The sequence below is a fragment of the Protopterus annectens genome, chromosome 4.part1 (assembly GCF_019279795.1).
Source record: "Protopterus annectens isolate FY-2018-M chromosome 4.part1, PAN1.0, whole genome shotgun sequence".
Taxonomy (NCBI): Eukaryota; Metazoa; Chordata; order Ceratodontiformes; family Protopteridae; genus Protopterus; species Protopterus annectens.
In genome coordinates, this window is record NC_056734.1 from 163,124,206 (window position 1) to 163,138,933 (window position 14,728).

Sequence of the window (14,728 nt, forward strand, 5' to 3'; positions counted from 1 at the left end):
ATAAACTTTTATGTTTTTCCAGCTGAACGAAAGAGCATCCACTTTTCATGCTTGTGATAAATCCTTGTGCAGAATTTTTGTAGTTGGCAATTCAGTGTGGAGGCAAAAAGATCTATGTCTGGGCACCCCTATTTTTGCGTTATTATGCTGAAGACTTATGGATTTAGTTTCCACTTGTGAGGATCCATGATGTTTCTGCTTAAGTCGTCTGCCAGAGTATTTTTCTTTCCTGGCAGGAATTGTGCTTGCAGATGTACTTGATAAGTTAGAGCTGTGTTCCACAAAGTCATGGCTTGTCTGCATAGGGGGAAAGAATGAGTGCCCCCTTGCTTGTTTATGTACCACATTACTGTGGTGTTGTCTGTCTTTAATAATAATTTTCCTGGATGCAGAAGGTCCTTGAAAGCTGTTAGGGCATTGTTAAAAAAATCTACATGCTGCTTAGAAAATATATTTACATGCTGCTTAGAAATATATTTACATACATTCTACCTAGAAAAATATATTTACAATGTGTGCTGCTTAGGAAGATGTGCATTTAATCATTCAAACATATATGAATTGTGTGATCAAATATATAGGAAAATGTGTGCTTTAGTTAGGAATAAACGTACTTAAATCCATAAAGGTTAGGTAATGCATTTAATTCTGTCTTGCTAGAATAAATAGAAAAAATAAACCTACATATTATTGCTTGAAGCACAAGCTGCAGTGTAATCAAAAATTTGACCTTGGCAGCTTGCAGATGCAGTCTGGCTCATGTCTTTCAAGTAAAGATTATTTTGCAAAGTTAAAAATAAATAAGTCTGTTCGCATGTATGTCCTCTTTACTGCCTCCACCAGGAGAGAGCCTTTGTTGCATACTATCTCTGATAGTGCTATTGAAAAAAAGAAAAAACAAAGGGAGACTTTATACATCTATTATATTAAAACTAATCAGAGAACCTTGAATTGGCTACATCCTCAGGAGGTCATCGACTGACCAGCTGTCTGCAAGGCTGCAACATTCTCATGGGAAAAGGACTTTTGAAAAACACAAACTCAGCAGTTTTTATGAATAGCCATGATGTAAAGACCCTGTCACTAGCCACACCAGTGAGGTGGGCAAAACTGATAATAAAATGTATATAACCAATGTGTCTTGGTCAATAAAGCAGTCAAAATTCTATACAAACTTTGTGTATGGTTTTTTGCCTCCTAAATACTAATTAGCTTCAAGATGCTCAAGCTTTCCTGCATTATTGTTTGTTATTAATTGACATTGTGTTTAAATAACTCAATGATTTTTACAGTCTGACTCTAACAAATTTATTTAACAGGCATTTTGTACAGCCAACATCTCTTTTTGATTGATGTGAAGGATGCATTTGGTCTGTGGTCCACTTGCCCTGAATGCATTTTCCTGCCATGTGTGCTCCCCAGGCATAGTCCGAAGCATCTGTTGTGGGTAGAGTGAAAGGCTGACCCTTGTTGAGGTAACATGCCTGTGCCCACCATCGAAACTCCTGTTGTAGGCAGGGAATTAGTGGTATTACTGTTTCCAAACTGTGAGAGTGCTGAGTCCAAACACTTTTTAGGTACCATTGTAATTTCCTCATATGCAGTCTGGCATATGGAATTAGTAGTATGCAGGATGCCATGAATCCCAAGGCCTGCAGAATTTTTCTTGCAGGGAGTTGGGACTTTGTTGCCATCAATTGAAAATACTGAGCCAGTTGTCCTGGTTTGTCTGGGGTGAGATAAGCCATCTGGGCCGTTGTATTTAAGCTGGCACCCAGGAATATTATCTCTTGTGAAGGCACCAGTTTTGACTTCTTTTCATTTACTGTGTACCCTAGGCAAATTAGCAACCTTTTTACAAACGCCAGATTCTTTAGAAGAATGCCCTTGCTCTCTGCTTGAATAAGGCAGTCGTCCAGGTATAGATATATTTGAATTCTCTTTTGTCTGCAAAATGCAATTACTGATGCCAGGCACTTTGTGAAGACCCTGGGCGCAGTAGATAATCCAAAGGGCAATGCAGAGAATTGGTAGTGCATTGAACTAGCTATAAATCTGAGGTATCTTCTGCAATTTTGTCTGATAGGGACATGCAGGTATGCCTCTTTGAGGTCCAAAGTAACAAGCCAAGCTTTCTTGCCCAACATGGGAAGTAGCTGCTGTAGTGTCAACATTTTGAATTTCGGAACATCCAGGTAAATATTCAGAGTAGAAAGGTCTAATATGGGTCTCCAGGCTTTGTCCTTTCTGGGGACCAGGAAGAGTCTTGAGTAAAATCCTTGCCCTTGTTCTTGCTGTGGTACTGTTTGAATAGCTCTCATGTCCATGAGGGCTGTAATTTGCTTTTGTGCCTCTACCCATTGATGTTGTGGCAGGTCTGGCGTTCCTTTTAGCCTTGGTAAAGTGTGAAAGTGGAACCTGTAACCTTGAGACACAATATTCAGAACCCATTTGTCTTGGGGGATTGTTTGCCAATTTTGTGAAAAAAGTGCTAGTTTTCCCCCTAAGTGAGCTGCCAAAAGGGAAGAGCTTGGCATTGGAAGGGGGAAGTCATTGGGACTGTTTCTTGTACGGTTGTGACTTGTCTTCACCTCCTTTTGGGGCTGAAGCACCGCACTGTCTTGGTCTGTAAGAGCCTTGGGGCTGAGATCTGCCTCTTGGGCATCTGTATCTGCCTCTTTGTGGCCTGTCTGACACTGGAAAGGACCAATTTTTTGTAGGCCAATTCCTGCTAAATTGAGGTGGCTGTACCTGTAAGAAATCCTTCACTGTTTGCATAGATTTTGCCTTATCTTCCATTTTCTTTAATACTTCCTCTGCCTTAACACCAAATAAAATATCTTGCTGTAAAGGAGCATCCAATAATTTTGCCTTAACATGATCTGGTAAACTTTGTTCTTTTAACCAAGAATGCCTTCGAATCACAGATCCTGTAACTGCTGCTCTACAAGAAGCCTCTAATGAATCAAAACCACATTGCAAAGTATGTTTTCCCACTTGTTCAGCTGCATGCAATAAATCCTTCATTTCCTTGTAGTCAGGATGTTCTGCACTAGTACTCATTTTCTGTTTTAATTGAGACGTTAAGTATTGTTGGTATTTAAGCATGTAAAACTGGCAATTTAAAGCCCTCACTGCTAAAGTTGCAGAAGTGTAATTTTTTTCCCCCATCTGTCAAAATGCTCTAGAATCCCTGTCAGAGGGAACTGGATTTTTAGCCGTGGAAGCCTTTACCACTTTGGAACCCTGGGAAATAGTTTCTGGGTCAGCAGCAGGGTTTTTATAAAGAAATGTGAGAGAGTCAGGGGACTCTATAGTACCTGTCTGGCTTGACTGGAGCAGGGGGTAAAGAATCAGGATTTAAATTGGTTTCAGAGAACACATCATCCACAATATCCAGCACTGGCGGAATAGCAAGGGGCCTGTGCTGAGGCAATAAAAGAAAGTCTCTGAGCCTTTTCTTGGATTCTGAATAATCCTGGCCCTCCCAATGGAAATGCTCCCTCATGGTATGTAAAGTTTCCCCAAAAGAATAATCCTCAGGAGAAGAGGCTGAAGGAATTGATTCTTCAGCATCAGAGTCCTCATAGGGGGTAAAGAGTATTCCTGGTCTGAAGAGGAATCAGAATATATAGAAATCTGGTCAGAGAAATCATAGTCTGTATCCTGCCTAGGCCTTTTATTAGGAGGGGGATGGGAACCCCTGATCAGAGTAATTAAGTCTTCGGCCATTTTGAGCATCTGTTTCTTAGGCATGAAGGCCTGTCCAGGTGAATGCTGTACTTGCTTCTTTGTCTTTAATGGAATTTTAGACTTGGCTGAAGGTTTAATGGTAAGTTGAGAAGGTCTGAAAACACCCTCAGAAGCCGATGCCTGCTCAGCAGCTCCGGACCCATCTGAAGGGTTAGTCTCCGAAGGCCCAACACCTTGTATCCAGAGGCCTAGGTACCTCCACGTGGGAGTTGGTAGCGTCCTGTGGCTCTGAGGTAGTGGGTGTCAGGGGCTGCGAAAGCGCCTCACTGAGAACTGGCGACTGGCCTAGAAGAGGCTTCGTCGTCAGTTTTGGACCTCGGATGCCTGTCCTTATCCTTGTCTCTGCGTTTTTTGTGCATTCCGGTCGTCGGTTGTTCCGATGGCATGGTGTAATTAAATCTTCAGCCAAAGTAATGGCGAGCAAAATCAAACCGGCTTTTTATAGTGCATTTGTTAAATCTAGCACAAAACCGACAACTAGTGACGTCATGATCTGGGCCTAGGCATGGAATACAGTAAGAATGAAAATCCTTATGAGGTATTTGCTTCCCACAAGAAATACAATTAACTTTTACTGACATCGGTCTGAGGCAAGAAAAAGTTTCCCCAACGGGGTACTTAGCTTTATTGAAGACTTCGGTTCTGAAGATCGAATTTGAAATCTCAGGAGTCGGCCGACTGGCACTTGTGAACTGTTTTTGCTTCGGCCACCGCGCGGCAAGAAAGACTGAAGAAAATGGCATCAGCTGCATCTTATATACTCCTGGCGCACTGACGTCAGGAAAGAAGCGACAGCAACCGATGCCAGACCAAGACTTTGGAACTCAGGCCGACTGCGGGCCCGCCTGACGGCAGGATAACCCAAGTGTAATGACTGCAGCAGTGAAACACGATGAACATCCTCTTGCTGTGAGGCGACAACACAACCGCTGCACCACTGTGGCACCCATAATGCGATACAGGCACACAAAACCTTAAGAAATGTTTGAAATCTGGATGAACAGCAATCTGATAAGCGTCTTTTAAGTATAGTGTTAGCAGGAAACTTCTAAGATGAAGAAAAGGTGACAGGTTGTGAAATGACATTATTTTGAACTTGGGCAATATCATGAATAGGTTTAAGAAAGAAAGATCCAGAACTAGATTGCAAACACCGTCTTTTTCTGGCACTAGTAACATCCTTGAATAAAAACGCTCCCTCACATGGGAAGGAGGAATGGGCTCAATCACTCCTTGGGACAGCATGTGATGAACAGGTGGAAATAAAAGGGTCTGATCTTGAGGATGAGGAATTACCTCCTGGAAAGAAGAATTTCCTTCCACTATCATCTGTAACATTTGTTTGAAACAATCTGTTGTCAAAGAGAAAATGGAGATTCTGACTTTCTGGAAGAAAAAAATGGGTCAGGGTGGGAGTGGGGTCACCAGATCTCGAACTGTCACTCAAACTTGTTGAATTGTCCCTGTTTTTGGGAGGTTCTAAACTTCTTTCTGGAACTCCCTTGCCAGTTCCTCTTAAACATCTGTTTACCTGAATTTCGTTGAGATTGTTTATTCTGTTTTTTTCCTCCAAAACTGGATGAGAAAATAGAAAATTCTTAGAGATTCCCTGGATCATCTTGCCCCTTTTATCACATTTTTGATCACCTCTGTAGCAGAGGGGCCAAACACTAAATCTCAATCCAGGGGAGAATTTAAAATCTCATTTTAACATAATCTGGGAGGTTCTGAGAATGCACCCATGTAAACCTCCTTAAAACAGTACCAGGGGACATACCCCTGGAAGAAGTATCAACTGAGTCACAAACACAATGCAAGCAATGAGTAGTGACCTGTGCAACAGAAGAAACTAAGTTATTTTAAGCAAATTTTCCTCACAACAAAAAATGCAGATAAGACATTCCAAATACTTTCATAGTATGTCAGAACAATAACATACAACCCTAACAATTAAAAATTCTGAAAATCAAAATTGCAGAAGTATACACTTTTCCATAACTATCAATAATTTCCCATCCTTATTAGAAAGAGTAGGATTGGCGGCAACTGTGTTTAGCAGCAGTGGGATTAGCTAAAGCTATAGCTGTTGGGTTAGGTTTGGGAATAGTGTATAAAAATGTAAAAGACTGAGGAACTTTATACATTCTCTCCATCTTTTTAGTGGCAGGTGGCTGACTATCAGTAAAACTGCAAGCAGTAACACATACATCCTCTTAAGCAGACAGCAAGAAGAATGGGTGTGGGTTTTGGAAAATCCTTCTGTAATAACTCTTAGTATTTTCTCTCCAAGTGAAAACATTGGCACACTCTATCAACAGTCTCAGAGAAACAGAAACCCCCACATGGAGAATCAGGCACTCAGCACTTCTCTGGGCCTGAATCAGAAATATGAAAAAAATGCATCTGTCCCTGCATCTTCCTGTTGAGATTCAAAATCTGAAACTTCAGGAGAAGATGAATCTCTTTCTTTTACCAGAAACTACTTTACAAGAAGGGTCAAAAGCCTGAATTAAACCCTGAGCCAGACCCAGTAAACTACTCCTATCCAAAGGAATTTGAGGAGAAGTAGATACATGCTTGTTTTTCTGTTTCTTTTTGACAAGAAAAATGGGGCCAACTGTGTTACTAATGACAGCAACTGTTTCCCCAGGGATGGGCACAGCATTCTGAAACAAGCTGGAAACATTCCCTGTTCCTTCTTCCAGGACAGACAACAATGGCTCTCCCTTGCTCATTGAGGGGGGCTCCAACAGCTATAGAGGATATGGCTAACCCCCAGTCCATAGAGACTAAGTTCCACACCAGAGGGATCTAGGATAAAAGTTGAGTGGTCTGATGTACGTACAACACATGGCTATAGCAGTGTCACCTACCTACAGCTGAGAAACTGCTAGCCTGCTGTGGTGGCAAAGGTAGTTTGCTTAACTTTTTGTTTTTTAGTGTCTGGAAGAAGGACCGTCTGTGGAACTGGTACCTCTTTTCCAGGGAAGACAAGCAGCAATTGCTGGTAAACACTGCCGGTCCACAGAAATTACTTTTTCAACTCAAAAAATACAGTGAAAAGCACTTTAAAACACAATGCAAGCCCCAGAAAGACAATTAAAAAGAAGTTATGTACTCACTATAACGTTCCATGTGAGTTGTTCCATCTCGCCATCATTCTTCACTGATGGGGTCGGAGCCGATCCACGGCTCCGGCACAACCGACTAGTAAGCTCAAAGTTCTCCAGTAGCTCGAGACCCAACCCCTTATCCCACAATGCTCTGCTGGAATTACCTCAGATCTTGTCTGCTGCGTACCATATAGAAGTACAATAATTATTCTGCCTAGGAATGAAGACACACTGAAAAGCCAAGATGAAGACAGCTTCTAGGTCAACTGCCAGCCAGGAGGGGGAAGGAGGGAGGGGACGTGAGAATGAAGGTGAGATGGAAAAACTCACATGGAACGTCATGGTGAGTACATAACTTCTTTTATGTATAGCTGTTCAATCTTGCCGTTCATTCTTCACTGATGGGTAGCGTCCCTAGCACCCTGATCTTGGGTGGCTCATGGACGTACACTCTTTAGAACCATAGAGCCAAATGAAGCCCTGTCCCTGCAGGCCTTATCCACTTTGTAGTGAGTTATAAAAGTGTGAGGTTTAGACCATGTGGCTGCTTCACAGATGTTGTCCAAAGGTAATTTGGCTTGAAAGGCTGAAAAGGTAGAAACTGCTCTAGTTGAATGAGCCTTCACCTTACTAGACAAGGGCATGTTATGACAAGAATATGTGTAAGTGACATGATACAGTCCGACAGACAGTTAAGACAGGGTTGTTTTGGCAACTGGTTTACCTTTCCTGGCCTCAGAAAAAGAGGCAAAAAGCTGATCTGATTTCCTAATGTCTTTTGTTCCGTCTAAATAAAATCTACGTTGTCTATGAACATCGAGTTTGTGCAACATATATTCCAATTTGCTGGTATGATTAGGGAAGAAAACGGGCAACTCAATGACTTGATTGATGTTAATCTCAGAACATACTTTAGGCAAAAAGGATGGATTTGTCCTGAGAGATACTCTATCAGCATGGAAGACCATATAAGAGGGCTTGATGGATAGGGCTTGGAGCTCTGACACTATGCAAGCTGAAGTGATGGCGACTAGGAAGATAGTTTTCCCCGACAGAAATTTTAGTTCACAAGATGAAGCAGGCTCAAAAGGAGGAAGAATGATGCGAGATAATATAAAATTCAAATTCCAGGGAGAGTAAGGTGTTTTCACTGGAAGCCTCATGTGAAAAGAACCTTTTAGAAAAGCCTTAGACAATTGGTGAGCCATAATATTCAATCCATCGATCCCTAGATGGAAATTAGATATAATAACTAATTGTACTCACACCGTAGCAGCCACTGCTCCTTTGTTGAAAATTTCTGTCAAGAATTGTAAAATAGAAGACAATGGCGTTTGGTAAGGGTCAATCTTATTTGAAGAAGCCCAAATGGAGAATCTCTTCCACTTACTACTACTATACAATTTTCTAGTGGAAGGTTTATGGGAAGCCAACAAAATTTGACTAGTGTCATGGGAAAGACTATAAAGTCTGGCTATGCAGGGAATTGGAGCAGCCAAGCAGTTAACTTCAGTGTCTGCAATGATGGATGAAGATCCCCCTGACGGATGTGTCAATAAGTCCAGAACTGGGTCCAGGATCCATGGGTCTTCCAGAATGTAATGGTAAAGAAACGGAAACCAAATCTGCCGAGGCCAATGAGGGGCTATAAGATGATCGTCCATCCCAGCGACTTTGCTTTCTGTAAGAATCTGGGTATCAGGGAAATGCGTAGAGGAGACCCGGGGGCCAATTGTGGACAACAGCATTCCTCTGGGAGTGACCTGGCATGGGAATCATGGCAAAATAGCTTCTGCATTTGTTGTTATGACTGGCGAACAGGTTGCAGGAAGGCTGGCCCCATTTGTGGAAAATCCTGTCTGCAATCTCTTGTTTGAGGGACCATCCGTGGTGTAATAAAACTGCCCTGCTCAGTCTGTCTGCAATAACGTTAGATTTGCCCTGGATGTGCGTTGCTAACAGAAAGCGCTGGGATGACAATGCCCACTGCCATACTCTGAGGGCTTCTCGGCAAAGGGGATAAGACTTGGTCCTGCCTTGCTTGTTCAGGTACCAGACTACTGACATGTTGTCTGTCTGTCTGTATTGCAACTGTCCCTAGAGGAAGAGAGTCCTGAAAGTACTGCAACGCTAGAAGTACTGCTCTCATCTCCAGGACATTGATATGCAGATGTGATTCTTTATCTGTCCATGTGCCTTGGGCAGTCTTTCCCTGAAAAAGCCCTCCCACCCTATCATGGAAGCATCCGTGGTCACAGTGGCAAATGGAGGGGGTAGCATGAAGGGACCTCCTTTTGTGACATGGAGACGTCAACCACCACTGAAGATCCTTCTTGCAGGAATTAGTTATCAGGATCATGTGATTCATTGGAAGTTCTTGGTAAGACCATTGCATGAATAGAAGCCATTGAAGGATTCTCATATGCATCCTTGCTAATGGGATTGCCAAGATTGCTGCTGCCATCAATCCTAACACTTTCAATACCTCTGCAGCTGGTGCTCTGTTCTTTGATACCAAGGACATGACGTGTTGGCGAAGAATACAAATCCTTTCTGGTAGAAGACGAAGAGTGGTGGTTGACGTGTCTATTTCTGTCCCTATAAAAACTAAATGCTGTGATGGCAACAAGGCAGACTTTTTGAAGTTAACTGTAATGCCTAGCCGAAGTTGATGCCTGGTGGTGGAAGTAAGGAGCCAATCGTTCAAATACAGAAACACCTGGAATCCAAGACGCCTCAGGTAAGCCGTGACTACTGCCATGCAGTTGGTGAACACTCTGGGGGCTGTAGTGAGACCAAAGGGCAGAGCTTGGAATTGATGATGATTGGCTCCCAGCCGGAAACGCAGGTGATCTCTGAATGGCCTGGCCATCTTTATGTGGTAGTACGCATCCTTGAGATTGATAGAGCACATCCAATTGTCCTTCCCTAGAAACGGGAGTATAAACTGTAGCATGACCATTCAGAACTTCTCTTTTCTCACTAATTGGATGAGTCTGCTGAGATCCAAAATGGGTCTCCAGTCCCCTGTTTTCTTTGGAACCAAAAAGAATCTTGAGTAAGTTCCGAATCCTGTTTGTTCTGCCGGGATTGGCTGGATGACTCTCTTTTCTAGCAATCGGTGTACCTCTATTGCTGTTTGTCCCATGTGACTGGGTGGAACGTCCGGGATTTTATTGACGGGAAGGTGCTGGGTGGAGAACGGTATGAAATACCCTCTGGAAATTATACTTTGTACCCAAATGTCGTTTGTTATTTTTAGCCAGGCTTCTGGGTACAATGACAAGCGACCCCCAACTGCCTCCAGAGTAGGACAGCTGGGCCTCCCTTCAGGAATGCTGGTAGGACTGACCAGAGAAGTGATCTCTGTCACCCTGGTGTTGCGGGCCCCCTTTGCCGCGAGGGCGTCGTCGTCCATTGTAACCCCCTCCTCTGCCTCTGGAGGGGGGCTCTCCACGTGTGCCTTGAAAGGCTCCTTGGGCTTTCTGGAACCACATCTTTCCTCCCCACTGACCTTTATTAAAGGGTCGAGTGGGGTGGAAAAAATGGACTCTGACGGCAGACAGAGTCTTTCCCTCTTGCTCACACCTGGTCAAAGTCTCCTTCACCTTTGGCCCAAACAAGGATGAGCCATCAAATGGGGTATTCGTAAAGGAGGACTTGAAGGGTTCCACGAAGGAACAGTCTCGCATCCAGGCATGCCTACGAAGATCAATTCCTGTACCTGCAGCTCTACTCGAACCATCACCTGCATAAGATACGAGACGCATGGAAGAGTTGACTATCGAATTGAGGGTAGCGAGCTGAGTGGCAATCTTTTCGGACACACTCGTAGCTACAGCACCCTGAAGAGCATCTCCCAACTCCTTAAGGAGATCTCTGCAGTCTGGTAAAATGTGCCAAATAGCTCAGTGATCTGAGTGAGAAAGTCGCTGAACTAAACATGCATTTCCCATATCTATCCATGATCCTAGATTCTCTGTTAGGAGGATGGATAGACGAGGAAGTCTCAGACATTTCCTTTTTGGTGGCTGCCGTCACCACCATGACATCAACAGGGACTCCCTTGGTCAAAAAGGACGTATCCACGGGCGCAGAATTAAACTTATTAGGCCTCCTAGGAACAGGTTCCATAGATTCTGGTGACTCCCATGCCCTACGAGAGACCAGATCCATAAGCTCATCGTAGGGCGGAGATACCCAAGAGGTGGAAGGCTGAGACCCGAACACCTTCAGGAGAACTGACTCATCCTCAGTAGGACTCTTGGACTGCCAATCACCCCTCTGCCTAAGAATTTCAAAAATCTCCGCAAAGGAGATGTCCTCAGAGTGGGATCTAGGGGCCCCTTCTGATTCATCCAAGTTAGTGTCCTATGTGAGAGACTACTGTGGGGAGTCCAAATGCCTCCTCTTGCATAATCTCTTCCCGGGGACATCTTCAGGGGGAACTTCTGGAGAGGTCTCAGAAGAGCAGGGAGCACCCTGTGGGGCTACCTGAGGCTCTAGGTCTCTACGCTTGGGATGACCGGAGGAAACAGAAACTGACACAGGCACTTTAGGGGAAGAAGAGGCCAGACCTTGAGATGAGGAAGTCTTAGGAGACAACATTCGCCTCATGGCTTCGAATGCACCTCAGCTCCAATGAAAAGGAGTCGATGGATCTGAAGGAGCCACGATCCCCTCCTGCACAGAAGCCGTGGGCTCCAAGCTCGAGGTAGGAGCCGAGCTCACCCGAGCCAAGGCCCTGAGATGAAGAGTTGGCACTGACAAGTCGGTGCGACTATCCTCCCCGGACCCGACCGGAGAGTGTCGGCTCTTGAGTCCCCGGTCGGTGCCAAGGACGTCCGAGCAGCTAGAACCAATGACACTGGAGCTGGTGTTGGCTCCAAGGGATCCACAATCAACAGGTCGGCCTCCTCAGGCTCCGAAGGTCCAGTATGGCTTGGAGGAGGAGCAGACAATTCAGGAATAATGGTCTTCGTCTCCGACAAATGGGTCTGAGCCGACAGCAATTTAGCTAGGCCTGGTGCCTTTAAGAGTTTCTGAACCAGCCAGTCCATATCCAGATCGGACAGGCTGACAGAAGACCTGGAAGAGTGAACAGATGGAGCCAACTGGAGCAGTATCGATGGAGGTTTTTCGGCAACCAGTTCCAGAGCAGTGTCCCAGTTCCGAAAAGAACAGACTGTCGGCTCCGAAGGCAGTGGAGCCGAAGTCACCACACTTTCTGACTTTTTTCCTTTCTTAGTCCTGGGTTCAGAGGAAGATTTGGACGATTTGCTGGCCCCATCCTGGTCAGACAATGCCTCTGAAAAAGGGTGTTTGATAATACCCCTATCAGTTAACTTCCTCTTCCTTTCTGTAAGCACTCTAGTGGAAAAGGAGTGACAGATAATGCATGACTCTTGCAGGTGCACCTCACCCAAACAGTAAACACACTGCACATGGGCATCCGTGACGGACATCTTCTGTCCACAGTCTGGGCATTTTTTAAACCCAGACTTTGGATGTTTTTCCTTCTCTTCAGACATTTCACAAAATCCAATATAAAGGAAACACACTATTTAACTATGAGCTATTTAAAGTTAAAGAAGAAATCGAACTAACTCACACAATACACACAGCCCAAAAAGGCAACTAGTAACAAACTATTTATATCAAGATAAATGGGATTAAGGCAAACCAATAACAAGAATCCCAAAAAGGGAGCACTAACAACTATAAGAAAGGGCCAAAGGCAATCAAAGATTTTACTGGGGAAAGGGGAGAACACAGAAAAAAATAAGTTATGTCCTTACCATAACGTTCCATGTAGAGTGTTCATCTCACCTTTGTGCTTACACACGGGTTCGGAGCCGATCCTCGACTCCGAGTAGGCCGAATTGCAAAGATCTGAATTTTAGAGAAGCTCGAGACCAGCTCATATCCCACAATCCTCCCTGCCATTAATCAGATCCAGTTTGCAAACAAACCAGACCAAAGGATCCAACACCTGCGGTGTTAGAAGCATACATTCTCTTCAGCCATTCAGAGACACTCTCTCAACATAGCAATAACTAATGGCCTAAACATATATCCCATGATACATGGGAGCATATACCCCGGAAGGGGTCAAGACACGTCGATCAGACTCTAATCCTATCAGTTCTTCCAAACATGTGGGGGGAATGTAAGAACAAGGAGATGAACACTCTACATGGAACGTTATGGTAAGGACATAACTTCTTTATGTAAGAGTGTTCAATCTCGCCATTTGTTCTTACACACGGGTAGCGTCCCAAGCTCCGTGACCCCGAGTGACTCATGGAAGAACGTTCCTAAGTACAGTGGAACCAAATGATGTCCTATCCTTGGAGACCTTGTCCACTCTATAATGAGTGATGAAAGTATGTGGTTTAGACCACGTGGCTACTGCACAAATAGTGTCCAAAGGCAAGTGAGCCGCATGAGCTAAAGAAGTGGAAACGGACCTGGTAGAATGGGCCTTAGGTTTGGTTGGTAAGGATTGGTTTGATTTAGAGTATACAAATGTTATACAGTCAGCAAGCCATTTAGACAGTGTACGTTTAGTAATTGCCATGCCCTTTTTATTGTCTGCAAAAGCGACGAAGAGCTGATCCGTTTTCCTGAAAGCTTTGGTCCTGTCTAAATAAAATCTTAACTGTCTGTGAACATCCAACTTGTGCAACATATACTCCAGTTTGTTAGTATGGTTTTTGAAAAAGGTAGGGAGTTCTATAGACTGGTTAATATTCGTAACTGAACATACTTTTGGAAGGAAAGATGGATTTGTACGCAGAGAGACCCTGTCTGGATGGAATATCAGGTAAGGTGGTCTGACCGATAATGCCTGCAGCTCTGAGACTCTACGAGCTGAGGTCACGGCGACGAGAAAAGTACAGTTTTGTACCTACCATAAATGTAGATGTCCGATAGGTATGCATCTGCAGTCATCACATATGGGTTTGTCCTACCTCAGGCAGCCCTTCGGTCGGCCGGATTCCAAAGTCTGGGTCTGGCGTCGGCTGATGTCGCACTTTCCCCGATGTCAGAGCGCCTGGGGTATAAAAGCATCCGCCAACGCCATCTTCCTCAGTTTTTCTTGCCCCAGATGCCAGGTGCCCTCTAAGGAAGGCTAAATTTGGAGAGATGCATTTAAAAATCCAAACATACACAATAATATAAAAACAAATACACCATAATAGATACCCCCAGCTAGCTATAAGAGGGGTAAGTACCCAAGATATACCACAGAGGGGAAGGAGGGAGGGTAAACCTGACTGCAGATGCATACCTATCGGACATCTACATTTATGGTAGGTACAAAACTGTACTATGTCCTTCAAGGATGCATCTGCAGTCATCACATATGGGTAGAATACCATAGCCAATCTGGGGGTGGAGGGACTATGTAAAGGATGGTGTAGCTAAAATGCCCTGCAGGACTGCCGTAGCAAAGCCTGCTCTGGATCTGGAATATAAAGGTAAATTGTAATGCTTGGCAAATATATGCACAGAGCTCCATGTAGCAGCTTCTAAAATGTCTTTGGTAGCCACCCCCTCTTAAGAAGGCTGTAGAGGTGGCTGTGGCTCTCGTGGAATGAGGTCTAATGTTAGCTGGCACAGTTTTTCCATGAAAGGAGTAACAAAAATGAATGCAATTCCCTATCCATTTTGAAATTGTCTGTTTGGAAATTGCTTTTCCTTGTGTACCAGCAGGATATGCTACCAACAGCTGGTCAGTTTTTCTGTAACTTTTAGTTCTGTCCAAGTAGTAGCGCAACTGTCTGTGTATATCCAGGGTGTGCAGAAGTTTCTCCCCTTTGTTTTGTGGGTTTGGAAAGAAGGTAGGCAAGTGAATA

The 14,728-nt window shown here is 44.1% G+C and overlaps 1 protein-coding gene across 1 annotated transcript in view; it reads right to left on the reverse strand.

Moving 5' to 3' along the window:
- Positions 1–14,728, reverse strand: part of PRKCI (protein kinase C iota) — a 1,721,954-nt gene that overhangs the window by 191,270 nt on the left and 1,515,956 nt on the right. The gene's annotated exons all lie outside the window — the stretch shown is intronic.